Source organism: Balearica regulorum, chromosome 2 (genome assembly GCF_011004875.1).
Source record: "Balearica regulorum gibbericeps isolate bBalReg1 chromosome 2, bBalReg1.pri, whole genome shotgun sequence".
In the NCBI taxonomy this organism is placed as follows: domain Eukaryota; kingdom Metazoa; phylum Chordata; class Aves; order Gruiformes; family Gruidae; genus Balearica; species Balearica regulorum.
In genome coordinates, this window is record NC_046185.1 from 156,584,540 (window position 1) to 156,612,127 (window position 27,588).

General features: G+C 42.1%; 1 protein-coding gene across 6 annotated transcripts in view; it reads left to right on the top strand.

Moving 5' to 3' along the window:
• The window catches only part of DIP2C (disco interacting protein 2 homolog C), a 330,556-nt gene that overhangs the window by 99,943 nt on the left and 203,025 nt on the right, over window positions 1–27,588 (top strand). The window contains exon 1 of one of the 6 annotated variants that reach the window (XM_075746608.1): window positions 6,582–6,700. The exons of the other annotated variants lie outside the window; for them this stretch is intronic. The gene's annotated coding sequence lies outside the window, so the exon portion shown is untranslated. Of the gene's footprint in view, window positions 1–6,581; window positions 6,701–27,588 lie in introns of those variants that run through there. 6 annotated transcript variants of the gene reach the window in all.

The window sequence follows — 27,588 nt, forward strand, 5'->3', positions numbered from 1 at the left end:
GGCTTACACGTCCCGTTAGTGAGTGCTGGAGTTAGCAGACTCTTGCCTTCTAGCAGGAATGGACACCAATATGTAAGGCCAGTTGTCCGTGAATGGCACTTTCATTTCAATACAGGCATTGGAGAGTCAAGGCTTCTTTCTTGATTTTAATGACCCCCTTCTTAATCTAAGAAAAGTTGCGTCAGCAATTCAGAAATTACTACTTTCTTTTCTTGGGAGCTGGTGTGTTGTGGTGATGGTGGGAGACCTGGGAAAAAATAAAAAGGAGAGTGATAGCTTTCAAATCTCCAGTGACACCAAAGGTTTAATTTGAGATCTCTGTTTCTAAGTACAATCCTTGTGCTAAAGGCTAGGAAATTAAGGAAGTTGTTTTGGTTTTTTTTTTTCCCAGCCTGAAAAGCATTAAGTTTTATTTTGATAATTAACTCTCCCTGCAGTTCTCTATAAGGAAACAATTGAGCTATTATTGGCAAGATTAGCTGAAAAATGCAAACGTGGAGTTTGGTTCCTGGTTCTGTTCCGTTTCCTTTTTTCCTATGACTGTACCTTCATAAGTTGCAGTCTTTTGGATGTATTAGAATTACAGAATCATTTAGGTTGGAAAAGGCCTTTAAGATCATCAAGTCCACTCATAAACCTAACACTGCCAAGTCCACCACTAAATCATGTCCCTAAGCACCACATCTACATGTCTTTTAAATACCTCCAGGCATGATGACTCAACCACTTCCCTGGGCAGCCTGTTCCAATGCTCAATAAGTCTTCCGGTGAAGAAATTTTTCCTAATATCCAACCTAACCCCCCCAGCACAACTTGAGGCCGTTTCCTCTTGTCCTGTTGGTCTGTGTAGGCACAGCATAGGCGGTGGCTTCTGTGGTACTTGCTTTTAATTGCTATACAGTGAACTGCACAATAATAATCCTAAAGGTTTGATTTAGTAAAATGCTGTGATTATTTTATTGTGTATTTTGGGCGATTTCTGAAGTATTACATTGGCTACTTTATTTAGGACAGGCTATGGCTAACCTTGCAGCTGGAGACTTGTACTGTGGCAGGTGGTTTAGGAAATCAGCTGGGGCTTCATGGAGGAAGACCTGGTGCTAGAGATTTCTTAGTGAGGTAGGTTACTCAGATGACATATCGGAGCTCTTTGGTGAAAGCAGTTAGGTTTTCCTATCACTGTAGTTGTACTGAGGTGATTTACTTGGGCACAGCCCTTGGTGTACAGTTCTGCACGATGTTGGGTCTTCCTCAATCTTAGCCTCACAGGAGCATCTCTTAGAGTGTTGGAGCACACTCTCCAAAAAGCCTTGTTCTTTGTTATACAAATACATACACTGTAGTCGTCACTAAAGCCAGGAGCAAAATAGCTTTGTAAGCGTTGCTTTGCATGCAGTATTTCTTTTTAACTTCAGAGATAAATTTCCTCATAATGTGTGATAAAAATACTGAGTTTTAAATCTAGAACCAAAGGGGGGGGGGAAAAACCCTTCAGTGCCCAGCAGTGACAGTTCCTACTTGTGTAGCAGTTTTCATGTCCAAAACGTCTGGTGCTCCTCTCTGGTTTACATAACACAACGAAGCGAATTGCTGCTGTTATGGTGAAGCTGGCCATGGTTTTGTTAGAAATCTGGATCTTTATCTTCCCTCTTACATTTTTCTTTGTTTGTTGAGAAACGCTGGCTGCCCAACCTGTGCCAGCTGTCCCTGGATCCCAGGGGAGTATCCAGCAGCTGTGAGTAGCTGGAACAACTTGGTCTTGGGCCAGCCCTTTCCTCGGCAGTGCCTGGCTCTTGCACGTCCTGTGCACGGTGGAGCGAGGCCGGGGCTGCTGAGGAAGATTCTGCCATAAGTCCAAGGAACCGGTGGGCTACGCCCTCGCCCTTGGCGATCTGGACAGGGCTGAAGACCCACCGCGGCTGAGAGTTTTCCTATTTCACATGGTGTAAGTTTGTTTGTAAAGCCATCCCTTTGGACCCAGTGTATCCTTTTGTGTTGGTTTTTTTTCCTGCCAAATTATACATTAAATATATAAGTACTGATGTAGGTAGTGGAGAACAGAGCATGTGTATGCATGTGTCAGACATGTTTTCTTACTATTTTTGGCTGTGTGTTTTCTCTGCCTGAAATAACAAATTTTACATAGCTCTGTCTCCATTGCTACCACTCCAGCTTCTTTCCTTTTTCTGCTTTTAGATTTAAAAGCTGGAAAGCAACCTTAGATCCTTTAGCCTGCTCTCTTGTAGCACACAGGTCATGGAATTTCATCCAATTATTTCTAACTTCATTAAAATGTAACCATTCAAAATGCCTCCAGTCCTGTTTCAAGAATTCTAGATAAACTTTCTGCTTACCTCTTTCTTGCTTTCTTCTCTCTCACATTCAGTAAGTTTATCTTCTGGTTAACATTCTTGCTCTTTTATGTCACTTCTCCTTTTTTATCTCATTATGATTTCTCATTTAATACTAATTTCTCTCTGGTTTTGTGTGCACTGTCCAATGGGATTGTTTATGGATCAGGAGAAAGGTTTTAACATTGTTCCCTAAAATAAACTCCCGACTGCTAATGCTGCTGCTCCCAATAGTTAATGGCTGCTTGGCTGAAATACATTGCTATAGCTGTGCTTGATTACCTAGTTGTGCTTAAAGTATAATAAGGAATTCATATTTAGGGCAGGTAAATGTTACCTTGAAATCCCAGGTAGAAAAAATTGACCTAAATGGGCAGTTCATGCTTCCAAGCTCTGTTACAAGACTGACTGTAAACAGGGACTGCTGAGTTAGTCATAGTGAGCTTTTGGAAAAACAAACAAACAAACAGACAAACAGCTTCCAAGCGGTGCTGGGGTTGTGGATGTGAGTGCTGCCTCTGGTCGCGTCCCCAGACACGGTGCACGGTGGTTCTGTGGAATACCAGTGCACAGGCACAATTTCTGACGTTGCTTGACTTGCATATGCCATGCAGTTACTGCAGGAGTTGAACGCCAACTATCAGGTGTTTTCTGTACGTGGTACCTCCATCTGCTTCTGAGGGTAACGGGAACCCTGCCCCGGATTAAGACTTCACCTGCCTTTTATTATAAGCACAGCACTGACAAACGTATGGGGCCTACTAGTGCTTCCCTGCTTGTGCTCAGGTGCTCTTCACCGCTCTACGAAATGCCAAATGGTGACTAAAGTGTATTTCCCATTCCATGCATTGGACAAGACCAGCACTTAGGAACGTTCATTCGTAGTTGGGCTCTGTATGGAGGAACTGGGAACCATTATCACTAGTGTACTGGTGAAGGCAGGCACAGGGAGCAGAGCCAGGGACTGGGTCAGCCGGCAGCTGAGAGGAACCTCCACAGAGCCAGCTCAGCAGCAGCCTTGCACTTGGCGTTAAGTTCGATGAGGATTTTCCACAGAACGAAGTCCGTAGGACTTGACACGTAAGTCTGACTGTAGATGAATGCAGTCTGTTGTTAGTTGTATGCATTAGACCCTCATGATGTATATCATGTGAAAATTTAGATTGTAACTGATAGAAGGATGCAACCCAGAGCCACGGTCTGGATGTTGCTGAAGTTTCTGGTATAAAAGCACGACCATTTGGGAAGAAACACATGGCTTGGTCTTCATTCTTCAAGGCAGGAGACTTTAGGCGTGTGAATAATCTTGTCTGGACTGAAATGTTAATAATTTTGGCTGAGGTTGTATTTTAATGCTGCATTTTGTACGGGGAAATTGTACAAGTAGTTGTTTGTTACCAGGGAATATAACAAATACTACTGAACAGCTGCTGGAAACTTTGGGTTTCTTCAGTGGTTTTTCTTTTTTTTTTTTTTTTCCGTAAACATCACTATCAATTTGGGTCTGGATTGGAACCAGTGACCAAGTGGTGAAATGCTCTGTATCTGATTAACTACTCCCCTGCGTCATTCAATCACCTGTGAAAATGTGTCTCAGTGCAGCAGATGCTTACAGGTTAGAAAACAGAAAACATTTTACTTCAGTTATTTTCATAGTTGCTGAGTTTTGCTAGAGGTTGAAGGGATACCCATGAAATGAATCCAAATGGATATTAAGGACACTGACTTTTTATTCTAATACTACTCAAGTGGGAACAAAAAATGTGTTAGTACTTGTTACTCTGTGTGCAATGATGTAATGCTCTGTTTAGCTGATGTGATTTTTTTTAAAACGTAATTTTTTTTGCTAGGTGTTTGATTTTCATTAGCAGCTCAGGATATTGGTGACTACAGTAGTCAAGCTGAAAATTTTGCCTCTTGTAAATTTGTTGTGTGAGCTTAAAAATTACTACATATTACGTGAAACTTTTGCTAAAATGTTTTTAAAAGTACATTTTTCCAATGTAATCAATCATTGTATATCCTGTTGTTTCACTTAGAGGGTATCAGAAAGATTAATTCCCATATTGCTCCGTGGTCTTGATCCTTGGCTTCAGACCCGGAGGTAAAATCTCACAAATTTGCTCACACTGGGTGCTGTCACCCTTTGGAATGACTGACCAGCATCCGCAGTTTGCAGTCAGGGCTTCACTCTCTACGAAAATGTGAGATTCCAGATCCAGAACTAGGTTTAATCCGAGTGACCGTAATGCGGCTCAGAGCACATGTAGGTCAGGCTTTTTTCACAGGAATGTGGGAGACGTAAATAGTGCTGTTTCAATGAGGTTGTCACGGGTCAGTGCGGGTTTTGAATATAGTTAAATTCCACACCAAGCTGTCAAGAAGAGTTAACTGCAAAGTTTTGGAACATTTTTCTCAACATCTCGCCAGCCTGGTAAATTGTGAGATTGCATCTGTTTCCATTAAAACCAAAACAAAATTAGTTTTACAAGAAAACTTTTGAAAACATGACCCAAGTGTATAAGTTAGCAGTTCAAACCCACAAAATGATAAACCAATTGGATTTTTTTAAAAACCTTCATAAGGTGGTGACCAAAACTTAAGAGTTTGGGGGTTAACTTGTCATTTCTAGATTCTCAAAATGGCAAATCCCTCAGACTGACAATATTAACTGTTACTCTTTCTGTGTACCTCAAATGAGCTCATTCAAGAACAAGCATGTTTCTAGAGTACACATAAAGGTATTTGAAGTTGGTTCTTTCAATATCTGAATACAACTCTATCAATGAAATATCTTCATATTTTAATAAGATTATCTCTGTTTAGTTTATGGTGCATCTTCAGAGGGAGGTTTATTGTATGAAAGGCCGTAAGAGGATGTCTCTGATTCCTCAGTTCTTTCACACCAGAGTTGCCTGGGAGTTTTGTTTAAAAATAGTTTGTTTTCAGTGAATCAGTCATGGCTCTATTTCAAATACCCAAACATTTACATTTCAGGATTTTAAAATTTTGAAGTTTCTAATCCAAACCTTGCTTCCTAAAGCCTGCCCTGCAGAGGCTTTAAGTCTAATAGAAGATTTCATTTTAGCTATCGTTTATCACTCCAAAGCCTTTGGGGAAAAAATGTCACACCGCTTCCTTGCCAAGTACAGTAGCTTCAGTGAAGAGGAAACACTGCCTTGGGATGGTTATGAAATATATTTATTATTCTTGGAAATGGACTTTTAAATGTTTCAGAGAGTTGCTGACAGGAATAAGTGTGTTTCTTAGATACCTTGCCATCACCTGGAAAATACTGCAGTCTCCAAGGCCTTTCCAACTTACAGTGTCTTGTGGGATCAACCACAGCAGAGGACTGGATTTTTTTGGATCCCCAGTTTTTGTTCATAGATGATGGATTAGTTGGTGTCTGCCTCTTTCTCATGGGTTCCCTCCAGCCTTACATGATAATTATTGATAATCGCTGAAATCTGCCATACCAGCTTTCAACTGATAGATCAGTGAGAGAGCCTAGGAAAGTGCACCTTGCCACGCATAGCTAGGACACATCTCAGTACTGGAGTTATAAATAAAATAATAGGACTTGATGTATAGTATTGGGTTTGTCTTTGCTTTAAGTGATGGGCGTTCAACATCCCATCTTGCCTGGTTGGGTAGGCAGTGCCTGTCACGACAGCACTGCTGGGAGTGTTTCCGTGATGGAGCATCTTTCAGCTCCCTGTTTTCAGGGTGGGTTGAGACTAATTGTGTATGCCTGCACATTCAAAAGGTATCTGTTTCCTTGTGAAACTGAACGTCAGCTTTAGTCTTAGGCAGGGAACTCTATTGCGTTTTGTTTTAACTAAGCCTCTCCTGGGGTACAGCCCAAGCAGGGAGACCAAGCAGTTTCTGCTGTAACAGAAAAAAATAGTAATTTCTTCTGGTCTCGTGCTAAACAGTCTCTGTTCTGGCAACAGCTCAGGCCCCTGTGTCGGACAGATATCGTACTTTCTGCTGGATCTCTCTGGTCTGAGCTGTATCTTGATGGAGGACAAGAAAATTGAGGCTCAAGCAGATACATTTAACCCAAGGCATCACAGACGGAGTGGCACAAACTTCCAAGACACTATTTTGATTTTATCTTTTTGCTAGGTATTGTGTTTTCTGTTTCTAAGAGGCATAGTGTGGGGTGACTACAGACTTTCACTGAGCCCTCTGGCAGTGGAGTTTGTCTTCTGAGGATCTGCATGTTCATAGCAGATGTGAGAATTTCAGGTGCCTTGGCCAACATGCATTGCTGCTCACCTCCCCATACTGAATTTCATCTGCCATCATCCCTGGAAGTCGCATCTCCCTGAGCACTGAGGCTGGTAAGAAGTACCACACAATCATTCGCAGCTCCCTTTGTGCATTTCCTTTTCTTGAAAGAGCTCTGTGGAACTGAGCTGAAAAGCTTCTATCAGAGAAAATAAATGCTTCCAAGTGACTTCTGAGCATATAATCAACCTATGTAATATTATGACTGTATTAATGATGCCTTCTTCTTTCAATTATTTGTGATAATCATTAGTTTCTTTGATTTTTTTGTGTTTCCTAGAATAATTCTCAACGTGATTGAGATCTCTGATGGTTATTGCATTGCAAATAACCACCAAATGCTGGGTAAACCTGATCTAATAGAGGGCATCGGAGAGTAGGCACAAGGCTGCGTCTCTGCTGTGGGAGTTTTCAAAGGATCTGTGGTTCCTCGAGACTTTTAATGTGATTATACTGTGTCACACTTATGAATGGGGTGCAAAGGCTTCTGGGGGGGGGGGAACGGGTTTGCTTCCTTAATGAGTATGTTTTCAAAGAAAAATTACTTTTCCTTGTCACATGAAAGAAAGTAATGTGTACACAAATGCTAGCCATTATTTGGGAAATGGCTCGAGCTCAAAAATTCTGGCTGGAAACCATTAGGAAGAAAAACGTTCTCCACCATCAATTAATGCATTGTTTTTCTTTTCCTTTCATGTTGCTAAGCAGGCCAAGAGATAAGGGGCCAGCTGTAATCCATCTTGTCAGATGAGTTAAGTCACTTCGTGTTATACCGGTCATCTGGAAGATGAAAACTCCATTTCACTCTGAGTTTGATTTTTCAGATCATATTTTTCAAATTAGCTTTGCTTTTACTTAATGCTCTTGTCTTTTACCTGAGCGTTCTGATCCAAAAATAGATAATATAGTGCTACCCTTCACACTGCATAATGTCGAAGAAAAGGTGTCAATACATGTTTGGTGTGATACTTAAAACCAGCAAAGTAGATTCTAGTAATTAATTGCCCTCTCTGGCTTCATAGAATCATAGAATGGTTAGGGTTGGAAGGGACCTCAAAGATGATCTAGTTCCAACCCCCCTGCCATGGCCAGGGACACCCTTCACTAGACCACGTTGCCCAAAGCCCCATCCAACCTGGCCTTGAACACTTCCAGGGATGGGGGCCTCCACAACGTCTCTGGGCAGCCTGTTCCAGTGCCTCACCACTCTAACAGTAAAGAATTTCTTTCTAACATCTAATCTAAATCGACCCTCCTTCAGCTTAAACCCATTCCCCCTTGTCCTGTCACTCCGTGCCATTGTAAACAGTCCCTCTCCAGCTTTCCTGTAGGCCCCTTTAGGTACTGGCAGGCTGCTCTAAGGTCTCCCCAGAGCCGCCTCTTCTCCAGGCTGAACAACCCCTATTCTCTCATCCTGTCTTCACAGGAGAGGTGCTCCAGCCCTCTGATCATCTTCGTGGCCCTCCCCTGGACTCGCTCCAACAGCTCCATGTCTTTCTTGTACGGGGGACCCCAGTGCTCCAGTACTCCAGGTGGGGTCTCACAAGAGTGGAGTAGAGGGGCAAAATCCGCTCTCTCAACCTGCTGGTCACACTGGTTTTGATGCAGCCCAGGGTACGGTTGGCTTGCTGGGCTGGAATCTTGAGATTCTTGAGAGCTGCATCTTGATCACTGACTCTAATCACAGAGGGAGGGTTTTGGTAGGAGATACCCAGCTCTCTGTGAAACCAGCCGGATCAGATGCTTCCAGCACTGCAGCCCAGGAGGAGGGAGGCTGGTGTTGGGTGCTCTGCAGAGCTAAGAAAGGTTTTTGGCGGCTGGTAAAGTTCACTGGGACAGTTTGAGATACCGGTGCCCTCGGCTGGGGAGCACACACCGTTGTTGTCACCATATCCAGCCAAAGGGCTAAATTAAGGCTTTGGGAAATGATGGTAAGACTTGGCAGTAACACCTTCAACTTCTGCGTCTCATCAGAATACCCTGGTGCTTGTCCTGCAGCCTGAGTCCGCACAGTTACACCACTAGCAATAGCTGAGCTAGCCAGCTGAAGTGCTGGTCTTTTCCTGACTCTCTGTGGTACCACTTGTGCTCAGCTCATCAGGTCCAAAGGGAGGGAACACTGGCTGAATGTGGATTATGCACCTTCATCTAATCCCCTGTGTATGTGGCCTCCCCGTCTGTCCTTCACTGCCACTGCTAAGGAAAATGGTGACAGAAATTAGTGTTAAAACCAGACTTACCTGAAACTTCTCCAGAGTTAGCTTTTGTAAACACCCTTGACCACAGGAGACCTAGGAGCGATACAGGTCTGAGTCCTGTGAGCTCCATGATGTGGAACATCAGCTGGTGAGGAGAGCAATGCCCTCAGCTCGCTTTGTCTTGCTCTCTTAGTGTTTGTATTTTACTGAAACAATAGAATCAAATCCAGTAGCATATTTAAAGGCATGTCTGACCTTTAGATGTACAGCAAACTATTTTGGGGTGCAGGAACATACAGAAAGGAGCTCGATTTGTTATTTTAAAGAGTTATAATCTAGGCATTTTTGAATGCCTTTGCTGAAACCCAGGGTCCCCCTGCTTGGTGCAGCTATAGAAGGCAGTCATACTTAGAGCCTGTGTTCTGTGTTCATGAAGTCCCTTTTAAATAATGGTTTACTTTTGTATCACTCAGACTTGTAACAGAAACAGAACACATTTCCCAAAGTTAAACTTACCAGTTTTTTAATGCTACCAGGTTGATGACAGATAATTTTCCCTGGACCACAGGAGATCACTCGCCAGTGTTACAGTGCATCGTCTCTGCTAGAAACTCTGACAGTGATTTGTGTCCATAGCCAGGGGAGAAGCTAACTCGTGGGGACCACGTATGGTTGGAGCTGGTTCTGCTCTCCAACAGCTGTACATTAGACTGTTAGAGACACCCAAGTGTGAAACAGTTGGAGATCCAAGGCTGGCACACCCTGCCTGATGCTGATGGTCTGCTCTTGGGATTTGTCAGTGCACGAACATGCTGCGGCTGCTCTGGCAGTAGGGCCAGCTGGCACGGAGGAGCCTCAACCAGCACCGCCGAATCTATGACACTCCAAAATGGGTTGGTGACATCCCAACTGACGGGTAGGCAGAGCTCATGCCGGAGCTGGGCCAGAGGTTGGCTTGGGAGAGCACTGCTTGGTTTGGGGCCAGGCACTGCCAGGGACCATCTCCCACCATGAGAGTGTAGACGATCAGGCTCCTCCTCCCGGGAACGTTCCCTGGCACTGCTTAATGTGCCAGCATAGATGGAGCTTGCGATCCTCAAAGAGTGATTTTATTAATATAAATCTTACGTAGGAGGACAGCTCTCATTTATGAAATAGGTTCGGTCTTGTGTGGGAAGCTGAGGAGAGGAGGAAGATGAGAAGAGTGATTTAACCCCTTGATTGCTGACGAGCTTGCTTTATTCAAAGAGGAGATTGGATAAGCTATTGCTAAGTAACATCAGGGAGAAGTTTGCAAAGGTCATTCATCGGCTGGGGCACACAGTTACTGTTCTGCTGCCTCTTCAGCAGATGTTCAGTAGTTTGTTTGGTTCTCTGTAGTCTGGGAAGAAATGCACTTTGTCCTTCTGTCTGACCATATTTTTTCAACTGAAAATTCAAATGTTAATTTTAAAACAATTCTTCCTTTTCTGTCAAAGATACTCTTATTTTTATTTGGTTTTACTTTACTGTCCCACAGCCTGTCGCGGTTCCGTTGTTGTTTAGACAAAGATGCCTCCATGTTTCTCCAGCATCGAAGTTGGCATATACAACTCTGCAAACGAAAAAAACATTAAGGGCTGGTTATGTGATTCCTGAGGAATTGAAAAAGATGGAGACGAGCTCTACCTTCCCTCTCTGCCCTGAAACTTGGGAGTGGATTTGTGTTCATTTTGTTTTACTTGGGCTAAATAGTATCAGTTTTTAAGAATAAGTTAAATAAAGAGCCTGTTCAGTTTGCTTTTATACACCTGGTCAGAGTGTCTAAGCGCAAATGTAGAATCCAGAGCAGACTTACTAGTCTTGGATCCCATCTGCAAAGTATTTTAGCTATTGCTGTGTTTCATTCCAGTCTCTACAATTACATAATTTTACTAATATCTATGGACTTGCTTGGCAGCCCCAGCAAGATAATATAATGGGAGTAAATTGTTTATTACTGGGTTTTGATGTGGTGAGCTTTTTCTCATATATGTATATGTGAGTCATTTGTTGAATGCCTTCATTCCCCTTTTTATCCTTCTCTTGTGGTGAACCCATTTTAGTACACTTCTCTCTTTGACCTCTGTCGTCTTCAGGTGTCTGAAGTGAGAGGCCAGGGTCGGCGTGTGTTTCTATCACACAGACTCCGTGGATGAGATGCAGGGAAGAAGTTGTCTTCCTCATTCTGTACAGAAGCTGGCTAACTTCTTAGCAGATGCAGTTAATGGTGCTGTTCATTTTAATTCTGTTTCAGCATAAATGAAGTGTGGTTTAGTTTGTGGCTGGCAGGTTTCTCCTTTTGTAAATCACATCTTCTGAGGCTATTTACATGAGATTTTTTTATTTTTCCCTCTCGTCATCATTTTTTTTGCTACAATCTGGAGGAAAAAATCTCCATCAAATAGGTAATACCTCCCACACCAGCTTCCAAAGGCTACATCAAAGGACAGAAGAATGGAAAGCTCTGCAGAGCTGAAAACCATCAGAACCAGATGAGCCCTAAAAGTTCAGTTTCCTGCTTTGAAGGATAATTCCCTTGCATTCTGCAGTCCTGGATGTCTTGTACTACTTTTGCTGTGTTTCCTAAAGATTTATCGTATGTGACTGTGGCTCTAGGAAAAGAAATTGGTAATACATCCAAACAACATTGTGAAGCTGGCAATGTAAATTGGATTTCTTGTTTTAGTTTCTCTTTTTTTTTAACATAGAAAAGGAAAAAGATTTCAAACATTTATTTATAATTCAGAGAGCATTATATATCCAGTAGAGATATTGTAGTCGAATTTCTTTTCGTATGATGAAGAGTGTGCCAGATTAATTTGTTTCATAGAAAATGTCGTTACATCAATGTTCTGCATTTCATCTCAAATTTCTGCCATATATGTGCCAAAATATTTTAACAAAGCAACTTAATAAACATACCCTTTCAATATTAAAAAGTGAAATCAACCTGTGATGCTCTTGTGTGAATATACCAAAACAGCGTATTTAGCGCTATTAACCAATTTATGCTCCGAGAAAACTGCACTCATTTTGTTCGGTCTACAGGTGGGAAGGTTAAAAATAATTCTCAACAATTCATGAAATTTGCCATTTTGGGGGCAAGGTACAGAGCCTGAGCAATGTATGAAGTAATTGGTGTAAAGAGAATTTCTGTTCTTGTGCAATATGTGTCAGTCAGAAGATTTCCAAATTTTGTAGACCTTACAAATTAATGTGCAAACGTTTTAATTGGGAGCATGCAAACCTGCCTGTCTGTTGGGCATCACAAAAGCACAGATTCTAAACAGGGTGATTTTTGTGATTGATGAGCCATTTTTGAAGCCAGTTGAAAGACAAGTGTGCAAGTTAGAAATGTCAGCAAAGCATTCCTCTGAAACTCAGACGAATGAATGGAATTGCATTTGCAGAATTAACTCTTTTCTAATGCGTATTGAAACCATTGGATTGGCCTTGAAATGCCTTTTTTCTGAGAAGATAAACTCATGTTATTTATGTCTCGTCTGTACTGTTAAAAATCACTTTTAGGCATTAGTGTAGAGCAAATTTCTGTGGAGAGATTTCTGTCAAGAAAAGGAAATCATTGTGGTTAATATGTGGTACGTGCTGGCACAGGCTGACTTGTTATTAGCAGCCAACGTATTTGAAAGGTTTTCCGTTAGCGTGTGATGCTTCTTTAATGCAGTCATTAGGCCTCACCGTAATGACTTTCACAGGTAATAGCAATAACATTTTTTGTGATCCAGTTTCTTTCTTGAATGCCTTATGAAATAGTTTCAAAGTTCCAGTAGTACTGCATTTTTGGCATACCGGCATCATTTCGAAGTAGTGTGTTAGGTACATTATTCATAACAAAAATGCCTGTAAAACCTGTATGTGCATCTATTGAGTAGAGTGGGATTCTCTTGAAAATCCTAACTACAAACCTGAAATAAGATAGAAAACTTCCCTAGGGAGAAATGGCAATATAATTATTTTCTGCTGTTCACAGAGGTGCTAAATGGAAGCTGTTAGATTCAGAGTTACTTCAAAGTGTAATGTAAAAAAAAAGAAGGAATATTTTTTTGTTTTTTTGAATAAAGTTGGATGAGGTCAGAAAATAAACAAGTTAATGCTTTACACTGGAAGGAAACAAGAGGTGGTAAAGTAATTTTTCTCAGTTCAGCTTTCAGTGGAGAGTTGATGGCAAACGCTGAGCCTGTGACAGAGCGAGTGTTGGCCAGGTGATGGGAGAGTGTCCGGCTGCGTGGGGACGGGACGCTGCTGCCTCCGTGTTTGGGGCTGGGGGATGCTGGGGCAGGGCAGGGAGGCACCGCCGGCTGCAAAGGGGAAAATCCCCAAAAGAGGGAGGGTTAAGGAACGTGATCAAAATATTCCAGTTGAATCTTTCAAAAGGAAACTGCTGCAGGATGGCTGGAGTTTGAATGTGGCCTTTCAGGCTGACCTACCGCTCTGTGCTCTGTGCCTGCAACACCAGTATACTGACTCTCAGGCAGCGGGGCGTAACAGGTTTTTGGTTATTAATTTGTACTGCTGGTACCTAGATGCTGTGCAGTAGGACAACTCCATGCCTTTAGCAGTTGTGCAATACTTTTTTTTCCTGAATTCAGGTATTTTCAGATAGGCAATTACCTTTTCTTTTGATTCATGTGTGCTGCTTGGGGCGGGGGGGTGGGGGGGGCAGGGTGGTGGTGGAGAGGCTGATTTTTTTTATTTTTTGTTTTTCTCTCTCCCAGAATGACAGAAGAAATACAGAATTATTTTATCTTTACAGAAAATGGTATTCAGTTACACTCCTAAAGCCTAAGGGAAAAGAGAAAATAAAATGTTTTGGGAACTGGCAATTCTCATTTCAAGAACAGCTTCCTTTGTCTTGTTTTCATATAAGTTGTTTGGGGCTTTTTTTGATGGAGCATAGTTCACTTTCCAGCTTTGTATACAGATTTCTCTGGTAATTACGAGAGCCTGTCTGTTTGAATTTATCACGTTTTTGGCAACCAGTGTTCATCTGCAGACACTGTTTCTGTAAAGAAATGGCGTACGTGAAGCATGAGGAGGGAACGAAGGCTCTTTTGCTTCGGAGCAAGCTTCTGAGCCCAGACCCAGATGCTGCATGGAGCAGGATAGGCGTCTCCATCTGCCTGGGGACGCTGCTCCCCGTAGCCACTAATTGCTGTGTTACTGGCTTGGCCGTATTTCCTCTTTAATGTAAATGATAGCATATACTAATAGCAGACACTCAGTGGTCCAGTTATTAAACCCCATTACTCCAAAAACTTCCTCATCCCCCCAACCTTTCCCTTCTCTTCACCCAAGGCTTTGTTCATGAGGCTAAAAACATTGTTTATAACAGAGGAAAAAAACCCTATTATAAATATAAGGGGAGAATAGCAATTGCTTGGGCTACCAATAGAAACCTGTGCAGAGCTGTGCCATGATGGGTACGATACCTCTGCCTCCTCTCTGACTGCCAGGCATCAGCAGGGAGAGGGAGAGGGAGAAGGAGAGGGTCCCTGCCCTCCTCTGGGTGCCTAATAAAAGCTGCTGTCTCCAGCCCCATCCGTGCACTCGCACCGCCCTGTGAAGTCTGGGCAGACTTCTGCTTGCATGGCATCCCAGGACGCAGTACGTGTAAAGGGCAAGGATACCTCTACCATACCTCATTTCATGTTTCTCCTCCTCCAATTTAAATTCAATTTCAATTTTGGAACTACTTAGGAAAAAAAAATAAAAGAAATCACCATAGATTTTTCCAGTAACTTTCTGTTACAGCAAGAGAAATGAGCAAAATCACAAATGTAATAGCTTGGTGCTCTGATGATCTAGCCCTTTGCTCTGCTCTGGTTATGAAATAAAGAGCCCAGCAGGTAAAGGAGAGGTTTGGGATGGTTTGATTTCTTTTTCTTTTTGAAAAGCTGTTTTCCTCTGTGTCTTATTACGATCTGCTGTGTCAAATTGCTCTTGATCTACTTAGGAAAAAAAAACCATTCAAGTTATTTTTCAACATTTTAATTTTATTCTTGTATTTCATGCAAAATTCTGCTGTCTCAGGCTGTTGGTTGTATTGTTCTTGCCAATTCGAATACATGGCTAGATGAAGGCATTACTGAAAAAGTAGAAGAGCAGAGAAGTTCTGTGAGCAGATTACATTTTTTTTTTGAAATGCATGTTCCTGCAGCCATTGTGTTAACTTTCTTCACGTGAAGGTTTGCAAACTCTGGGTTTTTTTCCAGGGAGATGCTGTTCAGAGAAGCTGAGCGAGGCTGCCAGTTAAGTAAAACCAATCTGTTGGCAACTCCTAATGGGTGGAAGCAACGCTGGCAGTAGTTATTAAGGTTGGAGTGATCTGAGGCTTGTCTTCCTCTGATAACCATTTAGAAACAAGCAATAACTTTTTTTTTTTTTTTAGGTCCTTAGCATGGCTCATTTCTAACAGTTCGGAAAGCAGAGTGAATTAGGCTTGGAAAATGTAACCACGGGTCATCCCCAGCTGTGTTGTGTTACACGTAGTTACAAATGTAGAGAGTATTGATTTGAAGGCAAACTAAGTGGTTGCCAAATTATAATGAGATGTCCACAGTATCATTTTGGTTAAAGAAATTGGTTTTGGTTAATGTTGTGTGCTTCCTTAGACACAGAAGGAATACTACATTTTAGTATTTTTAATAATTTTTAACAGCGTTGCGTTAGGTAGAGATAGGGGTAATAAAACTGTTGGCAATACCATTGGAAGCTGTAGCAGAGCTTCCTTTAATTTTGGCTACCCCAAAATTTCCAATCGTAACAGCTTCCAGTGTGAAAACTCCTTCTAAAACTGCTGAAGCTAGTTCTGAAATAAAGAGCAAAGAAGAATTTATTTTGCCCGTTAAAACCCTGCTTTCTTGACATATGTGTAACCCATAACAGGGTTTTACTTTTTTTTTTCTTTCCCTCTTTTTCTGTGAAAGTACACCCCAATTTTTGCCAAGTTTCTAAGCCTGTAAAGAGGTAACTTTCTGTGAGGGAGGACGCAGGCTGCTCTAAGCAAATATTGGGACTGTTTGGGTAATGTAGGAGATGGGGAGTGGGAAGGACAGACAGAACCTGCCCGGAGAAAAAGACTCGGACAGAACTCAACCTGCTACCAGGTTTGCAGCCACGCCAGGCAGTCTCAACTTTACCTCGACTGGTGGGGTGCTGCAGATGAATATACAGTGTTAAACCTGGGAAAAATCCCAGTATGAAGCGTCCTGGCCTCTTTCCTTCAGCTGCCTGTAAGACTCAGCCTTGCTGAGTTGCTTTTCTGGCCCCTGAATCGAGCCAAGGGAACCGGCACCCCGGCACCGTCTCCCTTCCTCCGCTTGGCAGAAGTCACCTTCGTGCCTGGATTATGAAAATGCGTTTTCAGTGTAACTGTTAAAGGGAGGAAATGCCAGGCGAAGGTTGGGACAGTACCGTTACCTGGAATATTAATCAGCTCACATCAGGAAACCATTGGTGAGAACGGTGCTATTTTTTAGGGCAATACTGCAAAGCAGCTGCACACCTTCTAATGAAAATACTCGTATTGAGCCTTTTTTAAGCTGCCTGCATGAGGATTTCAGTGCAGGAAAGATTTCCATATCACATGAGCACGAGCAAGGAATTTAGGGGTAAAGTATCTATTCTCTCACATTTAATGTGGGGGCCTTTAGAAACAGCACACCTTTTGATGTGAACTCTTGGCTTTTCTAGTTGGCCTCTTACATGTGAAGTGCTTTGTATCTAATTAAAAAAATTATCCTGTGAAGAACATCAGTAACATCTGATTACTTATATACTACATTTTCCTCAGTAGAGCCTGTCAGAGCTGCAAGGTCACACAGCCGTCTTCCCGCTTAGAAATCCCTGCTAACTATTTAACCTTGATCTTCACTTTGCAGTGCTCCCGCAAGCGTGTGACTTGTGATGGAATAACTTAGCATGCTGAATCCGTAGTCATCGCCACAACTGGCAAAGAGGGGACGTGGTTATTTATAAAGCCTTAGGCCATCACACAGTTTTAATAGACATTCGTTTCCATTCAGATACTAAAAATACTCATCTCAGCTGCAATATAAACTGATTTTTGGATATTAATAATAAGAAAAGCTGCCTCTTAGAATTACCTTGAATTATTTAAGAGATCTATTTCTGCTTTTTACATAGGTACAAATTCTAATTAGTTTCCTGTTACCATGCATTTTTTGGCACTTAGTTTTTTCTGAAATGATAAAAGATCATCAGAATAAAATTTTGCCATCACAAGGAGGAAGAAGTACAGATTTTCTAAGTCGCTTTCTATGCACAGGACAGTGAAACAGCCACATAAAGCATTTGCTTCATCACCGATCTTTTAGTGTCTGCAACATTAGGCTTGAATTATACTGCATTGTATCACTTAAGTATTTTTTTTTTTTTGCTTGTATGCTTTATGCAGGGGTTTAAATGAGAGTATATTATGTATACTTCTGGCTTCCTAGAATGTCAGCTCCTTTGGCTTTATTCTTTCAATTTTTTGATGAGTCTACATTTAGTAAAATAAATTTGGTAGTCGTATAAAATTTGTGTGCTACAGTGCACTGTAGCTGAGCTGCTTTTCCTCTGAACGTAGGAGGCAAGTGCTGAAGGAAGCGGGAATGATGCAGTGAACTTCAGGCAAGGCCTGCATAGGAAGCCTGAACCATTGCAATGGTGTTGGAAAGCAGGAGACACATGCCTGTGTGCCCTTCCAGTCATCAGCGGAAAAGGCATACTGATATTTGGTAAGGGGAAAAAGAGGATTTACAGTGACAGGACTCCAGTAGTGTAGAGCGGCATGGCGTGCTGCCCTTAGGATCATCTTTTTCTTGTTGTTTTATATGCTGTTCCTTTGAGAAATATTTTGTTTTTCAGATGTCGTGAGCATCTGCAGCCCTCCTTCAGGTGGAGGGTTGTATCTGTGTGTGAACACAATAATATTAAAAATCAGACCTTTGGTATTTAGATGGGAAGGGACCAATACAGCAGCTGGGTGTTCTTTAGCCTCATAGTCCATCTACTCAGTGAATTGCTGTTTTGTAATTGAAGATTTTAACCTAGTTTCAGCCACTCTTTTGAAGAGGCCAGGATGCTAGTGCCTTTGGACTTGCAGGTGAAGCCCTAATTTACTGCCTTTTTCTGTGAGCCAGTGCCTAAGACTGAGGATGCCATCATTTCTGGAAACAGCAGTTGACTGAATATCCAGATGACTTTTTCTGTGATTTTGTAAGTGACAACTTCTACCATATGGTGGAAACATTTCTCGAAAGAAGGACAGAGTTGGTGGAGTAAAAAGAAGTTCTCCAACATCCTCATCCAAAATAGTACCTTGGCAGAGCATGACAGAAATAGGATGTTATTCAAATTCTTCTTTTTTTCCAAGAAGCTATTAATGTTGAGCATCGTAGAAGGAGAGCCTCACCTGGTGTTTTACATCCTGCTGAGCTTCCTTCTCTGTTGCTCCTTCCTACTCAAACTCTTCTACAAGAAGACCGCGAAAGAGGCTGAAGCTGAACAGTGCATCTCGGAGTGTCGCTCCTCAATCATCCTCACTTTATCCCCAGCAAATCTAACGTGGGCTAAACCTGAACTGAATGAATCTACCCAGAAGACTTCTAGCATGAAAGGATAAAACACATGTCCAGTGAAGAGCTCTCTAGAGCCTATTACTAGTCAAACCCATTGTTTTCTTGCATTATAGTATGTTCCAGTCAATTCACCCATTATGCAGCTTTTTACATGTGCATAATGGGAAACAATTAACTATCAGTGAAAATTCCAATAGCACTTTGGTAAATGAAATTTCAGATACGTCTTGTGGCAAACCTAAGCCATGGGTCTGTTGAGAAAGGCTGAACTTTGCCATGCTCTTTGTAATGGGCTGTGGTGCAACAGAAATAGTTGCTGCACCTTTCCAGTCCTGGGGAATACCCTGCTGGCAGACTGTTCCCGTGCTTCGGATGGAACTAGTTATCTTAATGCAATGATTTTATGAAGCAAGGATTCCTTGTCATAGCCCTTGTGGCCTACTGACACATTTAGAACTTAAATTGCTCTTCTAATTTATCAAAGGCTAATATAATTTCTGTGCATCTCTCTATATCTATATGCACAATAAGGTCCTTTGAAGCAGTTGCAGGCCACTGCTTCATCTTCCCCTCTCTAAACAAGCCCAGCACCCCCCATTTGCTGATCATGTCTTCCAGGCCCTGAGTATCTTCTGGACCTTCTTCCCTTCTTCCTCATGTCTCCTGAACTGAGAGAGGCCTGAAAACAGATGTGGTATTTCATGTAGCCCAAGTGGGGTGAATCACTGGGAATTGTCCTGTGATCTGCTGGCCATGCTCCTCCCGATGTAGGCCCAGGCGAGGTTTGCCGTTTGCATTATGCATGCCGAGAGCACGCCAGTGGCCTTGCCTTGCTTTGCCAGGGTCTGTTCCAAACACTCTGCGCTGTTGCGTTGCCTCTGTGTCTTCTCCAGCTGAAAATCACATTTGCACAACTGCAGTACTGCTTGGGTTCTGCTTAATCTAAACTCGTGATCATAAAAATAATGTGTTTGTGGAAGAACAAACCTTTCTTGTGGGATGTTTCTATAAATGTATATGAATATAGGCAATGGTTAGCAAATTCATCTCTTTGAAAAGACAGTATCTTAAATAATATATAAAAATCACCAAAATGGTCAAATACTCCTCATGTTAAATCTTCATCATTTTAACTCCTGATCTGGCTCAAACTTGGTCTTTTTCCATCCCTACTCTACATAACTGATCATTGTGAGTCTGTGCTTCAGGAAACTACATAACTGTGGCTTATACACAAGTGCTTTTGCTACTACGCAGGTTTTTTTGGCAGGGTGAACAGTACCCTTTCACGATGAAACTTCTTTCTTTTGAGATTTTCAATTCAGGTGAGTGGAAAGATCGAATACTGTTGGGAATTAAGCATATCTTTGTTGTATAGCTAGGACGGCATGAAAATTACAAGTTGAGGGGAAGTTTCTAGAAAGGACCATTGGCAAAACCTTCCTGAAAGAAGATTTTATTAGAGTTGTAATTTCTCCATCATTATCAGGTGTTACTTTGAACACTTGTGATATCAAGTAGTAATAAGGAGAGGTAAAAAGCTACAGAAAATGTAAAGATTTTGAAAACACTTACAGTATGGTGAAGTCTTTGGCCTTATTTGAATACTGCTAATAGCCACTATTAGGGAACACAGAGCTTTGTAGTAGCTTTGGAGAGGAGCTGAGAAACATTAAACTTAAAAAAAAATTCCCTTTGATCCCTTCTACATGTGTTTATGAACTAGACAGCACTAACCTCCAGAGGTTACAACTGGGGCTTCTGCTGCCACAAGGTAAGTGCAACACATACAGCTTGCTTACAGTAATTTTTAATAGGTTTAAAAGCGAGCATGCAATAATTGAGTCTCATTCTTTGAAGCCCACTAGGGTCTGCCTAGGTGTTCGTAAGTGATATTAAAATTGTTTGTCTAGGACAGAAAGGGTGTGTTTTCATTCCATGATTTCAGATTGTCAGGAGGTCGGAGGGAAGAGCTGACCTGGTATCTTTAGAGAGAGACAGAAAATTTCTGCAGGGCTGCAAAGTAACACAGTTTAAAGGGATAACAATTTTCTTTACTGAAAAGTGGTTACTAGCCCAGGAACAAAATCTTTCCTCAGCCTTTGGTGGCTGTTGCTTCAGGAACCTGTGTTTGGAAGAAGGAAGAGTTTTTTTCCAGCAGTTGGTAATCAGTTTAGGAGGTTGGGATGGCAGGTGAATTTAGGTACGTCGTGTCTAGCTGAACCCTCTGCTATGACCTGTGTGAAGGTGGTATTTGTGCCTCTATCAGTATTCTCTTGTCTTCGGTGGTGTGTCACAAGGATCAGCTGGATGTGTTACAGAAATACATCTGTCCAGGTTTTGTTAATATGAGGAATTGCTGAGCTGTTTCCATACTGTGTACCTTGTAGTGCTTCATTTACTCTGTAGTTCATCTCCCCACATCTTCTAGACTTTTAAACCCTTGGTGAGGTCCTGCCCATTTCTATCTGGAAAAAAGGAGGAAGTTTGCAGTGCGTGGGTTATTTTCACCATTAACCCTGAAACCAAACATAAACCAGGAGTGCTAAGTGAGGATGGAGGACTTCCACAGAGGTAGCCAGGAATACTGAATGGCTGCGCCCTTCCATGGGTTCTTGTCCACCCCAGGCGCTGAGGCTGGATGTTTGCCCGCTGCTGCCAGGACAGAGAGGGGACTCTGTACCAAGAGCATGGCAACAGAGCACGGGACAACAACTCTGTTTTTTCCAAACCAAACCAAACGAAACCAAACCCTTCCTTGCAAACCAAAACTGGGTGCGGGAATAGAATGGGAGGAGTGAAGATCTGCTAGAAGTCCTCCAGCAGCCAGCCAGTGTCCCAGCTGGAGACCTCGTTTTGTTTCTCCCTCTGTCATGGGAGGTACCTGCTGAAAGGGTCCTCCTTCAAACTCTACTGGTTCACCTGTGTTCTGCAGTTGTCTAGGTGTCACACTACGAATACACGATTTAATAAGTAACCAGAATTTTAAGTAGATTATACTGACAGTTGGAAAACACAAAAAAGCCCAAAGCCTCAAAATAGCTGTTTTCAATTTTCACTGCTTGAATAGAGTTTCAGAAGGATTTAACCTTTGTTCTTTGATCATGGCACAAAAGAATATATACATGCAAACGAGGAGGCTGAGGTAATGATTATATGCAAAGATGCTGCTAAGTATATAATTAAAAACTGCCCCGTGAGACACCCCCAAATTTTATATCCTAATTTTATTTTATACTGCCATTTAGGGGATGGATGAATTCACCTCTCCCACGCACTCTTTGCACCTGTTTCGTGTAATGGGCAGATTCAAAATCCATCTTTGCAGGAAGTCTTCTCCATATTATTCAGATAATATTATGCAGTATTTGTTAACCTAAATTTTGCCCCCCTCAGATACTTCAGTCTAGACTAATTGGCTGCAGTACTTAGCATTTAAATTACCAAAAGTGATGGGGTCGGTGAAAATTGATCTCCCAACATTTGATACTGAGTCTTTGTTTTCTACTTCTTCACTGAGAAAATTGCAGCAGTTGTTCTGCAAAGCTTGAAGCGAAAGAAATAAACATACACTTATGGCCACGCTTACGAACATCAGGAATAGATTTTTATTTTAGGACATCATTATTTTATGTGATGGGATGCTGAAACCAGGAATTTTCTAGCCTTAGAATTACAAAATATCACATTGTAACACACATCACATAAAGTTATATGCCAATGAAGTATGTAAAGATGAAAATACTGATGAACCGAGGCAATTCTACAGTAGTCCCTGTAGTTTCTGTCCTGTCACCAATATTTTTGTTCTCCTACTCATAATGTCTACATTTTTTTCCCCTAACCCAACTTGATGTCTCTCTACATTTATACATCCTGCAGAGTCGAGGCTTGCTACCAGCTGAGATGTCTGCAGCAATGCAAAGACTAATAATAGAATTTCAGAATATAATACCAGAAACTCCGCAGACGGTGTTGCAATGAAATGCAACAGCCAGGTTTTCCTACTGACAAAGGTGGGAAATTTACTTTGCTGAGATTTTCTTTCTCCTAATCCACAAGTTGCTGCATTCTTTGGAAATAACTTCCCCTATAAAACATGTTTTTCCTTAGAATCTGACCAACAAAAAGCACTCATGTGCTTGAGATACCGCAGACATCCATTGCTGTTCTCTTCAGGCAGGAGCATTTCTCAGACCTATTAGCAATAGCACTTGTAGTTCATGTGTTCCTGGGTTCTCCATCTCATGTACCCATTATCAGGAAAGGGAGGTTAGGGTTGAGGAGTACCAGATACACTTACCGATCAAAAATGTCTAAGGTTATGCTTAGATACCAGAGTGCTTCTGTGACCCTTGCTGTAGTTCCATAGGTTCCAACAATGAATGCAGCTTAACAAAATGGCTATTTGCACTGATAAACTCAGGCAGGGAAATAAAAAAATTGCCTTCTGTAATGATGGCATTTAGCAGATACTCTGCTGGCTGTAGTCAGAGCAGATTTCCAGGTGAGGTTAGGTCTGAGCTGTGAGCTTTGTATTTGGGAAGGGGATTCCTCTGAACGTTTTGGAAGCTTTACCAGAAGAGCGAAAGGGGCAGCCGCTGAGCCAGGAGTCGCAGGAGAGGAGAACAGGCTGTTGCACTGTCTGCAGTTACCTGATAGGTAACTCAAATTACTGCTTTTCAGGTTGAAGCATCACCAAGGAGCCGTGCTTCTGCGCTCGGTACCGTGTGTTACAAACCCCGGGTTTTTTCCTAACCCTTTATGACTGAGTAAATGTCTCCCTTTGTCAGTTCAATACTTCTAGTATAAGTTATATACTTGCATTTCATTAATGCTGCTGGCAATTAATCTAAGTGGAAGAGCTGCGGTCCATCATTGGAAGAGTCCATCAATATCAGATGTCTGCTCAAAATGCTTTCGTGCTCCATGTTTGCTGTATTCTCATCCAGCACAAGATCACTGTGCCTGCAGTACTCTGTTGGCATTGGGCTGCCTCATAATAATGAATGATTTGTCCCTTTATAATCTCGCCAGATCAGTTGAGATAACAGACCATCTTCTCACACGGCACTGGATTTTTGGGAACAAGGTCTCTGTGAGGAGCCAGCTCTGCGCTGTCCCCGCAGCTTTTGCAGACCGTGGAGGAGGCCGTGGGAGGGATGTGAGGACCGGCCGGGTGCTGGGCAAGGGGGCATGAGCCAAAGCGGGGCATCCCGGCGCTGCTCCCTGAGGGCTCTGGGGGCCGCGTCGTGTAAACAGCGCGTGGCTGGGGCTTTGTGGTTCTTGAGGGAGCAGCCAGCTGCAGGGCAGGCTGTGGTTTGTGAATACAGAAAATAGAAGGCGAAGGAGCATGGGTGTTTCATGCACCGGGTAGCTGTAATTACAGATTTGGATTCCTGGCAGCATTGAATGCACTGGAGGAGCCAGGGCCAGATGGGCAGAGTGTCCTGATATCTACCAGGAATTGTTTCAATGCATTTTCCCAATATCAGTCACCAATTAGTGCAACTCTTTTTTTTTTTTTTTTTTTAATAGGAACAAACAAATATCAAACTGATTTGCCTCACACGGCATCTTTTCATTACTGTTAAAACAGTGGCACATGAACAGAAATTGGAATGGCTTCTTAATTTATCTGTGATGATTGCTGTTTATTTCTTGGGGGAAGCGGGGGCATCCTCCTTTGTAAACGTTTCAGCTGTCTCCCTAAATGTACCGCTTTTCTGGCCCACGTCTCTGTAGCATGTAAACGTCTTGCAAATGATAATGTAATTACTGTTGTAATGGAGCTCAGGTAATAGGTAATGGAAAAATGCCATTATGCACAGCCGGAGAGCAAATGCAAAGGAGAGGTGATATGATGTCTTAAGGTTGTACAGGATGTTCATGCAAGAAAAGGGTTTTGGACCAATTTGATAATTTTGTAGCAGCCTTTTCTGGATCAGTTGTGAGAAGAAGGCTTAATCCTGTTTGTTCTCAAGGAAAGCTTTGCCATCCATTTCAGGATGTACGAGGAGAAATCTTCACTTAATTCAGTTTTATTTATTACGTTCAAGATTTGGGGATATGCTGTGGAAGGTAAACTAGGGTGGAGACCACCAATACTTGAACAAACTGCCTGAGATCATGCTCTGCCCTATGAGAAATGCCAGTTTTCTTGTTTCCCCTGCGTTCTGGTGTCTGCCACACCATGCAGTGTACTCAAGTGTTGCTGAACTCATGGATCCAGTGCAACAAATCCTGTACTAATGTATGTGCATTCACTCTTACACAGACATGCAGTTTTAATCATTTTTAAACTGGAGCAGAAAAAGTAATTTTTAGAGTCTGTTATTTGTGGGTTTTATGGAAGATGGTTTTGCTTTTTTGTCATTACTGAAGACCATTTGTTTGGTTTTTTTTTTTACACAGCAGTGACTGTAACAGAGTATTGACTGATGTTTTGGCAAAATTCTTAGTGAGCCACAGCAAATTAATTATTTCCTCTTCCTGAGTATCATGTACTGATTGTCACTGCCATTGAACAGTTCTGTAGATCAGTGAGTAACAGAAGGATCGAGTGGCTATGTGAGCACAAGATAGGTAATGCAGGATCTTCCTTGATGAAGGCTGCTTCTGTATTTAAATGTCACGTTGCCAACCTTCCTGATCATGCCTGGAGTGCAACCCTTGCGGCAAACCCTTCAGTGGGTGGGGGTTTGACCCTGTGCCTCTTCCCTTTTGGTTTACTTCTCTGTGCTCCGGTGGTTATCTGAGAACCCCACGTCTCTTTCTCTCTCTCTCTCTCTCTCTCCTTTTAAGTAAATCAATAATCCTTAAGGTGTGGAGAAAATTTTGAAAATAGGACTTTGGCATACGCTAAAAGTGAAGAAGCAAGGGAGGAGGAACTTGAGCATGTTACATATCAATTTCATAATTTGGGGGTTAAAGCCTGGATTATTTTTTAATGCTGACAGATGCAGTATCGCAGCACATAAAATAAAGTAATTGCTTTCTTATTGCTGATGTGAGGAAAATATTAAAAATTAAGTTTCTCAATAAAAAATGTGTAAATCCTCATTCAGCTCTGGATAGACTGCCAGTGCTTCTGATCCTGGCCGAGTGGCCAAGATAAATAGCTGTGCTGTTATGTGAATGACCTGTTTGTGGCTGAAAGAATTGGCAACAGTGTTATGAATCAATTTGCATGAAGGAATTTCTATGAACATCTAATTAACAGAATTCAGGCCATTTTAGTGTTCAGAAATTGTACAGTAACAAAATATTTCTGTTGTTTTCCCTTCCTGTCTGCCACCTGTAGTACATGTTTTTGCACACAGTTTAAATCCTGGGAGTAACTCACGAATAATTCATTGACCTTGTTCCATAGGGTGGTTAATCGTTATGATTCAGAGAGACTGGCTATATGATTGATCATGTAAATAACATACTATTTCTCTTTTCTTGATCAGCTGCTTGTTGTGCAACACCTTGTAGTCCATGATTAGAGAAGCCATAGCTGTCAGCTCAAGTTTTGCTTTGCCCAAACATTTGAATAGAATACTTTTTGATAGGTATCGAAGAAGTAGATAAAAGTGTTGCAGAAGTCAACCCGAAACTTCTTAAATACTGTAAAAGATTTTTCTTAATACTGCCTTGAGTAATCAGTACCAAACCCACTATTTTCTGAATATTCCACAGAGCTGCCTTCTTTCTTAATGCGAGTCTGTAGGCTGGAATGTCATCCATTGATACAGTGAAGCTGATCAGATTAAAGCATCAGACTCAGTCTGGCCTTCTGTGACATTCCTCTTATGGTCTTGTTCGAGACTGGGCTCAATACTCTCAAAATGTTGTCAGAAATGCCAGATAAAGGAAAATAATAGTTTCCATAGGCCTGCTAGCTACACTTGCTAATACAGCCCATGTGCAGTCATCCGTCTTTGCCCCAGGGGCGTAGAGCTGACTGGTGGTTCCCATTTTGGTTCACCAGAACCCTCAGGTCTTTTTCAGCAAAGCTGCTTCCTTACCAGTCAGTCCCCACTCCATATATTTGTGTAGGGTTATTCCAGATGGGATGCGTGTCATTATGGAACATCAGGAGGCTCCTATCAGACCATTTCTCCAGCCTCTTGACGTCTGTCTGAACAACAGCCCTGCCCTCCAGCATACTGACCACCAGCTTGGGACCATCCACTGACCTGCTCAGGGCATACTGTGTCCCACTGTTCAGGTCACTCACTCATGAAGGCATTCAGCAATACTGGCATCAGTGTCAGTCCTTCAGAGACACCACTAGAAACTGGCCACCAGTTGGACTGTGTACCACTGGTCACCGTTCTTTGAAAGGATCCAGTCAATTTTCAACTCGCTGTGCCCACTTTTCTAGTTTCTATCATCTCATCAGTTTGGCCATGTGACTTAAAGAAAAGATCTGTGTCTCAAATCAGGGACTCTTAATCCTCTGGCCTTCTCCTCCTACCCTCAAAACCAGTAAGAAAAAGTCTTAGTTCAAGTTTATGAGAAAGGTAACTCTAGAGAAATAATTCCTTTTTTAGTCATGTTACAAGCTTGAGCATGTACACCATGGTCACCATACTGTCTGGTTGAGAGCCAGGTCCAGGATCTTTATCAGAGGCCCCAACTCTGCAGCTCAGGTATGCGGACACGCTCACCCCAGTTTGATCTCCCTCTTCTTGGGTGAATACTAATTTGCGTGTTGTCTAGCAAATGGAGATTATTTTGGCAGTCATTAATCAGCAGATCTGATGCATTGCTAACGTGACCTCTTTGAGTTTATGTGTCCATCCTGTGGATTACAGGGACAGGGCTCCTGTCGCCATCACTCCTTCCCTTTAGCAGCTGTTCCCAGGGCTGAGCCTCTCCTTTGCCGAAATGAATGGGCTGGACTGTGACTAAACATAGGTGTGATTGCTCAGCACCGGGGGGGAGGCTTTGACACCAACACCCATGTGGACAGATTTAACGCTATATGCTAGAATGATGATCATAGGACTATTTAATGCAGTGTATGTGAATTAAATTAATAAGCAACAAATTTTGGCTGAGTGGAGTTTAGGAAACAACAAGTAATGTGAGCGTTTTCTTTCAGTCTGTTTAAAAAGTGTTGCCCAT